This window comes from Notechis scutatus, chromosome 2 (genome assembly GCF_049901735.1).
Source record: "Notechis scutatus isolate UNSWTSFEM ecotype Mainland chromosome 2, rNotScu1.2, whole genome shotgun sequence".
Lineage (NCBI taxonomy): Eukaryota > Metazoa > Chordata > Lepidosauria > Squamata > Elapidae > Notechis > Notechis scutatus.
Genome location: NC_142010.1, coordinates 125,436,761 through 125,449,388, shown reverse-complemented (window position 1 = coordinate 125,449,388; position 12,628 = coordinate 125,436,761). Strand labels below are relative to the sequence as shown.

Below are 12,628 nucleotides of genomic sequence, written 5' to 3'. Positions count from 1 at the left end.
GCCCCTTTTTGCTCGCGAGGCAGCTCAGGGAGTCCATCGAAACCCATTAACCCTTTCCGCCCAAAAGACAGCAAAACGCCCAAACGGTGGTTTTAAAAACCGGGTAGAAAGCGCCGATTCCCCAGCCTACCAACCATCTTGCTTTCCATCCATCCGTCCTTTTTTTTTTTTTCTCCCCCCTCCCACCGCTGCTCGGGGCGCAAACCACCCGATCTCCCGCCGCCTTTCGCTCTTTCGCCACAGAAGGACTCATCCGGGCGCCACTTTCCACCCGCTTGAAGTGTTCCCTTCGCTCCGACCGGGGCGCGCGAGGGGGAGAGGAGGGAGGGAGCGGGGGAAGGGGTGGGTGGGACGAGGAAAGGGGCGGTGAAGCGCGGTAGGAGGGAGGAGGGGGGGGAAGAAGGGGAGGAAAAGAAGACACTTTTTTACCCACAATGCTTTGGGAGGACGTTGACAAGTGGATCCAAGATGGCGTAGAAAGTAATGACAGGTAAGTCAGGACTTCCCTGTTGGCTGGCTGGGAAAAAGGAAGGGACGAAGGGGGAAAAGCTCCGCCGGGGCTGGGACCGGGTGAGAAGCCTTCCGAAGCCGCCTGGGAAGAGCCTGGGGTGGGGTGGGGGGTGGGTGGCGGTCCCTCGGGATTATAGGAGAAGGCTTCTCCGTCCCCGGCGGAGCGCGGACCGGGGCTGGCCGGAGAGGGGCCCTGTGGTTGCGGAGGGGCCTGCAAAAGTCGCAGCCCGGGGAGAAGCGTAGGGGGGGGGGGTGGGGGTGGGGTGGGCGGGCTGGGCTGTTTACGCGGAGGCTCCGCCGGGGTCCTGGGCACGAAACTGTTTCGGGGTGTGTGTTTGTGTGTGTGTGTGTAGAGCGAGGTCTGTTGGTTACGACGGAAGGCGGATATTCGGGTTCTTCACTACGAAAGCAGGCGAGCGGTATCTTTCAAGGCTTTTGGAGGCAAGAGGCGCAAAAACCCACCCTTGGAAGGCGTGTGTGTGTGTGTGTGTGTGTGTATTTCTGACCCCCCCCCTTTCTCCCTCCCTCTCTCTCTGTTTTTTTTTTGAAGCCAAGTCAGACTTGCCTCTTGTGAGGCGGGCGAAGGAGGAAGCTTTTTACAGGGCGGGCGATAGGAAAAGCGAATTCCTCGAGAATCGTCTCTGGGCTTTTGTGAGGCTTAGCAACAAACAACTCTTTTAACGTTTATAAATGGAAAAATCCCTACCCCTCTCACCACCAAAAAGTAGTCACGTAGGTATTTATTATCCCCTCCCCCCCCCCCATTCTGGGATGAGCAGCAACTTCTGGGGTTCCTGAAGTTGGAATTAAATGATGAGTAGGGATTTTTTTTAATTATTTTTTTTTTGGTGTGGGGTGGAACATTTTGGAATTGGAGTTGAGTTGGGAAGGAAATGTTCAGATTGGTGACTGCAGCTTTAGAAGGAATTCCTTTTTAGGGTCCTAAGCAAGATAATCTGGAAAAGTTAATGTTTAAAAGCAGTTGCAAAAACAGAGCAGTGTACTGTAGTTAATTGCAGAGGGAATAAGAAAAGAATATATCTGTCCATACATTAAAGTTACTGTTTTGATATTTAGTGTATATGATAAATATCAAAACCATAACTTTTAATATACTTTTATACCAGTGTTTTAATTGAAATATCAATGTGAATATACAAGTATGTACTTGTATATCAATATATTAAATACATTGATGAAAATACATGTGCAAAGAAAATGTCTTACAATCAGTTTTCTTCTTGGAATTTGTCTTTTGGACATGGTTTTAAAATCATATAGTTTCACAACATGTAGAGGGATTTTTTTTGTACAAGCTTAACTTTTTATGCAAAGCAATTTATAAGTAGTAATTAAGTTTCATTAAGATGATATTATAACTTGTAGAACCAAAGCTTGAAAATAGGCATCCATATTTCAATCAAATAAGAGGAAATGACCTTAATATTTGAATCTCAACATTTTCAGTGATATGGTTGATATCATTTAACTTTTCACAGCAAATGCACAGTGGTACTTAAAGACCAACATATATATTATTGTGTAAGATTTCATGGATCTTAACCTGTCATCAGATTCATTGATTGATTGAGATCTGCACTACAGAAACTAAGGATTTAATCATTATCTTTTCAACTTGTTCAAATATGATTTAAATCAGAAGATTTTTACATACTTTTTTTTACAGTTAAATAAAATAAAAAATACAGTTTTATTAAGGTTGCCGTTCACACTTAACTGAGAATACATACGGTAACAATTAATTTAATCTTTTGAGTAAATGTGTTTAGTATTATAGTGTAATTATTGTTTTGGAAATGATAGCTTTTTTTAATTAAAAGGAAATGTAAAGACATAGCAAAAAGTATGTGTTACATTATTCCATTAGTACAATTTAAAATTATAAGAAATCTATGGGGAACATTTGTGTGTGTGTGTGTGTGTGTAATTCTTAAAGTAAATATCTTGTATTAAAAGAGAGAAAAGGCTTAAAACTTTGGTTATTTTGAATTTTCTCCTAATAGGTATAGAATTTTAAGGTGTAGGCTTTAAAAAGCTTGCAAAAGTTCTAAATTTAAAACTGAGAGTTTATGTTTTTGTGGTAAATTATGGTTTTCAAGTCATTTATTGCAATACAGCTTTTTTTCTCTGATATTTATAGATGGTGAGCAAACCAAATATCTTCCATGATCTAATGTTTGATAATGATTGTACTACTGCTAACACATTTTATAAATCTAAAGCCCATAACATTTGTAAATCTGATTGTATAAACAAATCTTACTTTGCATTTTTCTAGACGCAAATTTGTTAAATTTATGGAGAAAACATGCAATAATGCAACAAATTCATATTTAGTAAAAGATAATTACTGTCATATAGTTGTGGAACTCAGAATTGTGAAAGAAGGCATCAGATTGTGGCTGAATATATTAATGTTGATCTAATTCAGATGATTGGTGTAAGGATTTTGAGAGAATATATAATGTTCGTTTGTTCATTCATGAGGTTTTTGAATATACACAGAAGTACTTTGCAAGTGATAAATATTTTATTACCTGTTCTTCAGCATAGGAAAATACAGATGTTACTTCTGCTATTTATTTATTTAGAGATTTATATCCTGCTTTAGGACCTCAGGCTCTTCCTTTTCTGACCCAGGCTTCGTCCAAATTAAGGAAACACAAACTGAGTGTAAAATCAAACCTATTTTAATGCAACGCTGGAAGTTTCTTGCATTCCCAGCCAAAGCTCATTAGACACAATTCTCTGAAATAAGCTCACATCTTTCAGGGTTGTAAAAGGCTGTCAAGAAACAGAAGTTCAATTACTTAGAATATAAACTGACAGAAATTCCAGCAAAGACAAACCAGAGTTCCCAGGGCTTCAATGAGGAATCAGAATCTAATGAACTTCTTTGCTTCCTGCAAAGAGCACATCACTGAGGGCTGGCTTTTATCCCTGATGGGAGGAGCAATCACCTCCCAGCCTTACTCCCGAGTCGCCCCTGCTGCTTCAGCTGCTCTCACCTTCTAGCAGCTCTGCACACGCGCACTGGGAACAGGCTCCCCGGGGTCCTCTGCTTCGTTGCTGCCAGATTCCGAAAGCTCCGAAGGCAGCACCCCACTCTCAGATGTTCCTGGCCCCATCCTGGCATCGGATGCAGAACCCTCGTCCAAGTCCTTTCCAGACTCCCTGATGGGTTCCCTTTTGTCCTCACTGTCTGATACCTCTGCCATCTACACCAGATGCTGGCAAACCACAACACTTCCTTCACACTCACCCACCTCTGTCATTGCAGTATGAATGTGAGAGAGTTACTCAATAAACTTACCAGAAAGATCTCTTGTTTGCTTTGTGATAACAAGTTCTGAATACATCTCAGAAGAAAAAAAAGAGGCCCAAACATTTTATGGCTCAAATACGTTCACTTTGAAAGAAATAAAAAGTACTAAATGCCCAGCTTCTTTTAACTTGTGAATTCCCACAGAGACAATGTGTTCTGTTTATTACAAAACACAGTTTATAAAGGATAATATTTTTTAAGCTGTTATCCTTTGGTTAGTAATTTCATGGGATCTCTGAGTAAACTATAGTAAGCTATAGTTTTAAATGAACTTACTGCTATGCTCATGCATCATCACAGCTGAGAAACCATAGTATAAACAGGATACTAGGCCAGAATCAAGTCATATCTGAGATCCTCACTGGTAAGAAATAAACCCTAGTATATATAGCAAGGACTACTTCTATTTAAGTGTTTCTAGGAATCCTCTTTTTAAAGGAGTATCTAATATGACGGGAAGATTTCCAATTAAAAGCAGGCATATATGATGGTCCCATCTAATAAAACCTATCTATCAAATCCCTGTTTGAGATTTAGTAATTAATATGTAATATGAAAGATAAAGCGTTTCTAATGTATAATAATTTTTAAAGTTCATATTTTTCTAGTTTTAGAAATGTTAAAATGGAATCTAATTACAACTATTTTGTTAAAAACATATGCGTCAGTCATGGGAGTGATGAATCTGTTTTAAAGATTACATATAGTATCTACATAATTCAAGTAATTGTGGTAGAATCACACACACATTGATCCATGGCAAATATTTTATCCTGAAATGTTATTAGTGTGCAAGTGATTTTACTTAACCAATCAATTGGGATATTACTTTTATGAGTCTTCAGTGAAAAATGCATGGAACGGAGTGTTGTAAAACTCACACATTTTATATCATTTTAGCACCTGTGTTTCTTTGGTCCCTTCCTGACATAAATGCAAGCTGTTAATGTATGTGCTCACTTTTACTTATAGGTTTGCCCATCCTGTAGAATCTTTCAGCCAGTATTTCACTACTGGAAATTTTGAAGAATTGTAGTTACATACTTTTGCCATGTCTTATTGTAAATCTCCTATGGAGGAATCTGATTATGTGCCATAAATCAGGGTTCCCAACTCCTGGTCTACGGCCTAGCTTGTTAGGAGCCAGACTCTGGAAGTGGTAGGTGAGCATGTGTGTGTGCACAAAGTGGCATTTATGAAAGCGGCTTGCACGCGCAACTATCCTCTCTCTCTCTCCCCCCAATTGTGGCCACCACAAGTCCACCAAACCATAAAGATTGGAGACCCCTGCCAAAAGTAGCCAAACTATAACCAAAATAACTGAAAGTTGTCTAACTTTGTTGGTTGGGAAATATAGCTGTCTTATCATCAATGTATTTCTTTTCTCCCCTATCAATTCAGTGACCACAATAAGAAGGAGAAAATACAGCATTAAAAATATTTAGTTTTTCACTTTTGTATATTCCCAGAGTAACACATAGGAAGTTCTTTTCTAAAATTAAGAGTCAGTAATTCATTTCACCTACATTTGACTAGTAAGTCATGGTATGTCTGCACTTGAAATAATCTTAAGGAAAGCCTCAGAAATGCTATTCCAATTTTTATGTTTTCTCCTAGGATGTTATTACTTGCTGTTTTTTAAGGAAATACTATTATAGTAAGTTTCAATCCCAAATAATGAAATGGCATTCAGATAGTCCTCAACTTTCAAACACAAATGAGTCTAAAATTTCTGCTGCTAAGCGAGACAGTTTTTAAGTGAGTTTTGCCCTATTTTATAATCTTTCTTGCCACAGCTGTTAAGTGAATCACTGCCGTTATTAAAATAGTAACATGGTTGTTAAGTGAATCTGGACTCCCCATTTACTTTGCTTGTCAGAAGGTCGCAAAAAGTAACCACTTGACCCTGGGACACTGCAACCGTCAGTTGCTAAGCATCTAGATTTTCATCCTGTAACCATGGGGATGCTAACAATAGTTGTGAGTGTGAAAAATGGTCATAAGTCACTTTTTTCAATGTTATTTCAAATGGTCACTAAACAAATGGCTATAAGTCAAGGACTATCTGTATTGTACAAATGGTAGAATAGAACTGAGCAACTTGAGAGATTATTTTGAAATCCTTGTCTGAGAATAGTGGTATTTCATAACAGTTGTACTTTCTACCTGGACATTTCTTCAAAACAACTGATTCTACCTGTTCATTAAAAAAAATAATTCTAAAAATCCAGGAATTGCTCATCAGTTGGATACTGAACAGAAGGTGTGAGAGGCTGAAAAGCCAAAGCCAGCCTTGATTGCTGTTATATGAGACATGTTTGTTCATTTACTCCCTTAACCATGGTTAATGCGAAACCATGTAAAAGTGATCTTAGGATGGTAGGAACATGAACTTTACTAATCAAGACATGCCAGAGTATGTTCTGAGTTTCTTATATACCTAATAACTTTTTTCCTTTTAAAAATGGGAAAAAATCTTATCACTTCTTAGATACCAGTAAATAAAAATTATCAAATAAAATTTTCCATTTCAAAACTAACAATGCACTTAGTTTTAGAATAACGTTATTACCTATATTTACTCCCCTAACATATATAAAAACCACGGTAAGCGTTTACCTTTGACCAGGTCCCACTGGCAGACATTCTGGTGTTGTGGAAAGGTTTTTAGCCTAGTGTTTAGACTAAAATTTACTGTCTAGTCTCTACCGATAATTGTTTGGTTATTCAAGGCTGAAGTTTCTTGTTGATCATGGAAGAGCATGAATTATAGTATTTTCTCTGAGAATTAATATCTGCAAAAAAAAACAAAAAAACCCAGCAGGTTTTTAAGTACTCTTGGAGTAGAAAAAACTTTATGAACAAACGGACATGGACATATTCATGGACATATTCTAACATAGTTGCTGCTTTGTTCTGGAAATAATGAATATAAGAAAAATCCTGAATCAACCCAAAAACCTATTTTATCCAGCCATTTATGGCAATGACTAACTATGATGAATTCCTTTTCCATTGTTCTTTCCAACAGTATTTAAGGTATGAGGCCTTTGATCAAGGAGGTATCAAGACTAACTTCAATTATCACCGAGAAATGTCTTCAGTAAATATGTATGATCACAAATTACATCTTCTCTAATACATTTTGTGGATATCTGTGTTTTAATGATCATTGTATGCATTGACTACGGTGGATACTATTATTTTCTCCTGTTACCTTAAAGCAGTAACAGTAAAGATAGGGAAAAGAGAGCATTACCTTTTTTTTAACATTGGTGAAATTCATATGATTCCCTTGGCCAAAGTAAGCAGATAATAGAAGGTTCTACAGAATAAAAGGTTTCCCTGTCAGTTGTGTCCAACTCTAGAGCACAGGGCTCATCTCTGTTTCCTAGCCAAGGGAACCAGCATTGTCTGAAGATGCTTCCATGATCATATGGCATAGCTATATGCCAAAGGCTTAGGAAACGCTGTTACCTTCCCACCAAAGTGGTATCCATTAATCTACTTACATTTGCATGCCTTCAAACTGCTAGGTGGGTAGGAGCTGGGGCAAGTAATGGGAGCTCACCCAGTTGCATGCAGCTCGGCTCTCAAACCTGAGCTGTCAGTTCTCCAGCTGACAAGCTTTGCGTCTTTAACCGTTGAGCCATTGTGCCTCATTCTACAGAACAGGGAGAAGAAAAAGCCTATACACAAACCAATAATTACTTAAGTGGAATTTGTATGTGGATACACTACAATAGGTTAAAACCTACTGGGTTAGAAAGAAAAGCTGTATATTTAGTAAATAAATACATTTACAGGTAACAAAAAAAATTACAATTGAACACTTATGCTTTAATGGCATTTGGTTGATTAAAAACAACACACAAATGCATTATTTCATTTCACATATAAGAGAGAGAGGCTTACTTCAAAATTTCCCTAAGTAAAACAAGTAAAAAAAATAGTTATCACACTTGTGGCGTTCGAAATAGACTAAACCGAAGTCTTCACTCCGGTCCGTGTTTCCAGCAGGAACATGGACCGTTCCTATTGGCTGATGCTGTTTGACAGCCGGCTATAAAAGGGAGCTGTCAAACGGCATCAGCTGTTGTCCGCCAGCTGGCTGCCTTGTTAGCGCGGCAGCCACGGCAACCCTTTATTGTTTCATTAAAGTAACAGCTGAAGTTCGCTCCGAGTTTGCCTCAGGTTATTCCGCCGCTCTACAACACTGGCGACGAGGGCGGGATCCCTATAAGAGGCAACCGGGCAAAGAATCGCTGAGCTACAAAAGAGCTACAAAAAGAGCCAAAGTCACTACCGAGCTGAACGTCACTTTAAGAGCTACTGTCACTATTCGCGAGCGCGAATTTCAACTTTCTTCGAAAGATACGGCACCGCTGAGTCGAGATGACTTCAAACCCTGCATTCCCGCCTTTCAGACCGACAGCGGAAACATGGGAGTCCTACAGAAACCGATTTGACTGTTTTCTAGATGCCATAGATCTTGCTGACATTTCTGACCATAGGAAAAAGTCCTACTTTTTAAGTTTTTGCGGAGCCACACTATTTGACACTGCTACGGCATTATTGGCTCCACGTTCAGTTAAGACTGTTCCATGGGAAGAATTGCAGGAAATTTTTTCCAACCACTATTCCCCTAAGCCATCCCAAATAGCCAGGCAGGTGGGAAGATTCTGTGGCCCCTTGGTCCCGGGTGCATATTGATCTGGCTGGCCCCGTTCATGGGCGTACATTTCTGGTCATGGTTGATTCTTTTTCTAAATGGGTAGAACTGACCTTGATGACCACCACAGCTTCAGAAGCTGTCACTAAGGCTCTATCAAGGATATTCGCTACCCATGGCCTCCCTGACACCATTGTGTCTGATAACGGCCCCCAGTTTACTTCCTGTGAGTTTGAGGTCTTCCTAGCCAACCTAGGAATAAGGCACACACTTACAGCTCCTTTTCATCCTGCCAGTAATGGCCTGGCTGAAAGGGCAGTCAGATCAGTTAAGGAGGCCCTGGCAAGGTTTGGGCCTATAGATTGGCACTCTAGGCTCGCTAAGTACCTCCTGACCCAGCACACAACCCCCTGTGCCACCACTAATAAGTCTCCAGCTGAACTTCTCATGGGTAGACGTCTGAGGACCACCCTAGACAGACTCCATCCGCATTATGCCCCAGTCACACCCCTAGGGTCAAAAAGCCAGGCAAGGGAGTTCGCTGAGAATGACCAGGTCTATGCCCGGAACTATGCGGGACACCCTTTGTGGATGCCTGGGCAAATTGTGGCAGTAACTGGTCCTAAGTCTTACAGGGTCCTACTGCAAGACGGGCACATCTGGCGCTGCCATATCGACCAGCTTAGAAGGCGTTGGAGTGCATTTGCAGATGGCCCTCAAGACGTTCCTGCAACAGAGAAACCGCCAGCGCCCAAAGAAACTTCCCTCGGATCCGACAAGAATGCAAGCCTACCTGAACTGCCATCGGTCCCTAGCCCAGAAACGCCTGAAGCCGAGACGCCAGCTTTGTTGGCACCAGAAGTTGCCCAGCAAGCAGAGAAGTTCCTTCCAGCAGCAGCTTCGTTGGGACTTAGAAGATCTGGCCGCCTGCGCAAGCGCCCGAGTTATCTAAAGGACTATGCATGCTCCGTTCTGGGGGAAAGGAGTGTGGCGTTCGAAATAGATTAAGCCGAAGTCTTCACTCCGGTCCGTGTTTCCAGCGGGAACACGGACCGTTCCTATTGGCTGATGCCGTTTGACAGCCGGCTATAAAAGGGAGCTGTCAAACGGCATCAGCTGTTGTCCGCCAGCTGGCTGCCTTGTTAGCGCGGCAGCCGCAATAACCCTTTATTGTTTCAATAAAGTAACAGCTGAAGTTTGCCTCAGGTTATTCCGCCGCTCTACAACAACACTGTTTATGTGACTGGTTCATATCACTCAAATCTGGTGCATCTTAGTCTGAGCTTTCTCTTTCTCGCCTCTCCCGGGGAAAAAAATTGGTGCAGCTTTTAAGTAGATGGAAGTTACTACCCCCTGCGGTAGAGTTTTTCAGAATTTATGATGACTATAATGGAATATTGATAAGATTTGTAGACAGCGTTTTAACTCTATGAATGGACAGTATCTGAAATCACTATTGGGAGTTTGTACTCTTTTGTTCCTGGAAATTCTTTTCTTGGGAAAAAATTGGGATGCTCCTTTCTTCACTCTCCTACTTTCAGAGTCCAGACCTTAAATTTTATGTGAAAAATAATCAAAGTAACAGACAACAAAACCCAATTTGACAGCCAGTAGCATGCAACAAAAATGATAGAAAGCAGATATTACTTTCCACAATGGAATCTTTTTGCTTCTCTTGGAATTTCAGATTGCACTGTAAACTTTATAAAGCATCTATATTCCTGAAGACTTGTTTAAACAGTTCTTAATACAATTAATTAAAAGGGATTCAATTAAATTAAGTCAATGAGATGTAGTAGCTTAATAAAAATATTTTGATTTCAGAATTAATGAACAATGGTTTGTGTAAAACTTGGGCAGGCAACCATATTGATAAATCTTTGGTCTTATCTGCATAATTCCAGTTCTACACATCGGATGCACTCTCAACTGTTTTTTGTTTTTTTTTTGCAGATGTTTTATTACCAAACTCACAACTGATGTATGTTACCTATTTTGGTAATGAAACATATGCAAGAAAACCACCAAGAAAACCACCAACCACCATCCCCATAGCTCAACCCTGAGCTACAAATATTCTCTTCTATCAATGAAATGTTATGTATTGACTAATATTAAATGGAGGTAACTTTCTGGATTAATCTTTGCTCTTTCACTAATATAAGAGTGCCTTCTGGTTGCAGAAGAGTCTTTGATTTAGCAGAGGCTTCTTGAAGGTGACTCAAATTTTTCAGCATCACCTTTGCTCTGCTCAGAGGGCCTCCAGCCTTGCAGAGAGATTTTCAGTGGATTACTAGGGGGCTCATGTACTGCAGAGTGTTTGTTCTGTAAGTCTTATTAGCTCCAAGAGTAATCTTTTCTGTTTTAATACAGAAGCCCCTTGATTAGTCATCTAACAAATATATCCTAAAGCAATCAAAATCAAATCCTGCTACGAATGTCTCCAATGCCGTTGTCAGAATTCTCATATTAAAAATATTCTCATATTAAAAATAAATTGAACTGGCTGTTATGTAATATTGATTTTATGTGGCCTTGCCTGTTTATGTAAGAATAATGATTTATAGCAGATAGTTTAACTGAAAGGAATAATTACAGATGTTTGCATGTCCAAAGATAGTAAGCCAGAAATTTGCTCCAGATACATGAAAATAGGTATTACTTAGTAATCGGTGTGCCGACCACATTTTGTATGCTGTTGAGATGAAATAGCATAATTCCAAGTCTTTTAGGTACTGGTACTTTATGATAAGATAATAGCTTGCAAGCTTCCAGGTAAATGTATAATCATGGATACCAGGAATGAAAGAGGCTTATATGCTTCATCCTGCATAGCCATTAATCCTTGGGTTTGTGGTTGCTTGTCAATCACTGTTTTCTGAGATTTGATGGTCCTATGTCAGGAGTGTCAAACTGGATTTCTTCAAGGGCCGGATCAGTGTTGTTGTTGTCCTCCGCGGACCGGGCCGGGCCGGGGGGGAGACAGAATGGACACCTCCTGCAGCACCCTGCCAACCAAAATGGGGCACGGGGAGGCCCACATGGCCCCCCGTGCCCGATTTCAGCTGCTAGAGGTGCAATGAGCCAATTCTTTGCTATTTCCAAGCTGGCCCCACGGGCCAGATTTAAGCACCCAGCAGATCGAATCCGGCCCACGGGCCTTGAGTTTGACACCCCCGTTCTATGTTTCTTGATGGAACACCTGTGTTTGGCCCTTTTTATATTGTGCTTACCAATCCTTTTGTTGCTGATTTTACTTCTCATTCAATTTGCTTCCAAAGTAGTAAGAGGCTCTTCCATCTTAGCGGGATCTTGAGATTTAAACTCTCCTCCCTCCATGGTATGCTTATTCAATTTTTAAAAAATGGATAAAAATGAAATAGTGCACAGTAACTGTTTAATTAAATAGAAAAATTAAGAGGAGCTCAGTAAATAGCTGCTTCTCCTTTGCAGTCTTAGCACCTCCCCTAAAATAGTATAGTGTATTGATGCATGGGTTTATATATGAAGGCCCATTAAACCTTATATGGGAAACTAATTGTGGAAGGTATGTAGTTATTTGGACTGAATTTATATGGAAATCATCTTTCTCTTGATTTCTTTAGAAAAATGGATAGCCCTTCCCCACTCCATAGAAAGTTTTATTATGGAAATGGAAGATTTCTATGATTATAGCTCTTTACAGGAGTACACTTTCAGATGTCTCAGGATCACAACAAAAATATTGGTGACATATGCTGGATAGCATTTTTATTTTTGTTTGTGCCGTAACAGATTGAATTGCTTTTCTGGAAATAAAAATATTCCCAATGTTTTATTAGCTCAGATTGTGTTATAAAAATTAAAGCTTGTAATTCAGTTATAGAGCATTCCGTGACAAAATACTTTACTTGAAATTTTTCACCAGCCAGAGAAAATATCTTCCAGTTACCTCTACAGCATTTGAATTGTTTTTTAGGGTTATACTTTTGGCCAGCAATCCTGATGAATCAGAAGTGGGTTATGTAGGTTTAATGTTGTTTGGGTTCTGTTACAGCACTGTTTTTAAACCTGTATTCCTGGGAATCTTTGAATGTTTTGGAGGCTTTGGGGGCAAAGAT

At 40.0% G+C, this 12,628-nt stretch overlaps 1 protein-coding gene across 9 annotated transcripts in view; it reads left to right on the top strand.

Moving 5' to 3' along the window:
- Window positions 1-459: 459 nt before the first annotated feature.
- HELZ (helicase with zinc finger) overlaps window positions 460-12,628 on the top strand; it is a 126,613-nt gene continuing 114,444 nt past the window's right edge. For all 9 annotated transcript variants that reach the window (XM_087956102.1, XM_026678780.2, XM_087956099.1 and 6 more), the window contains exon 1: window positions 460-490. The gene's annotated coding sequence lies outside the window, so the exon portion shown is untranslated. The remainder of the gene's footprint in view (window positions 491-12,628) is intronic.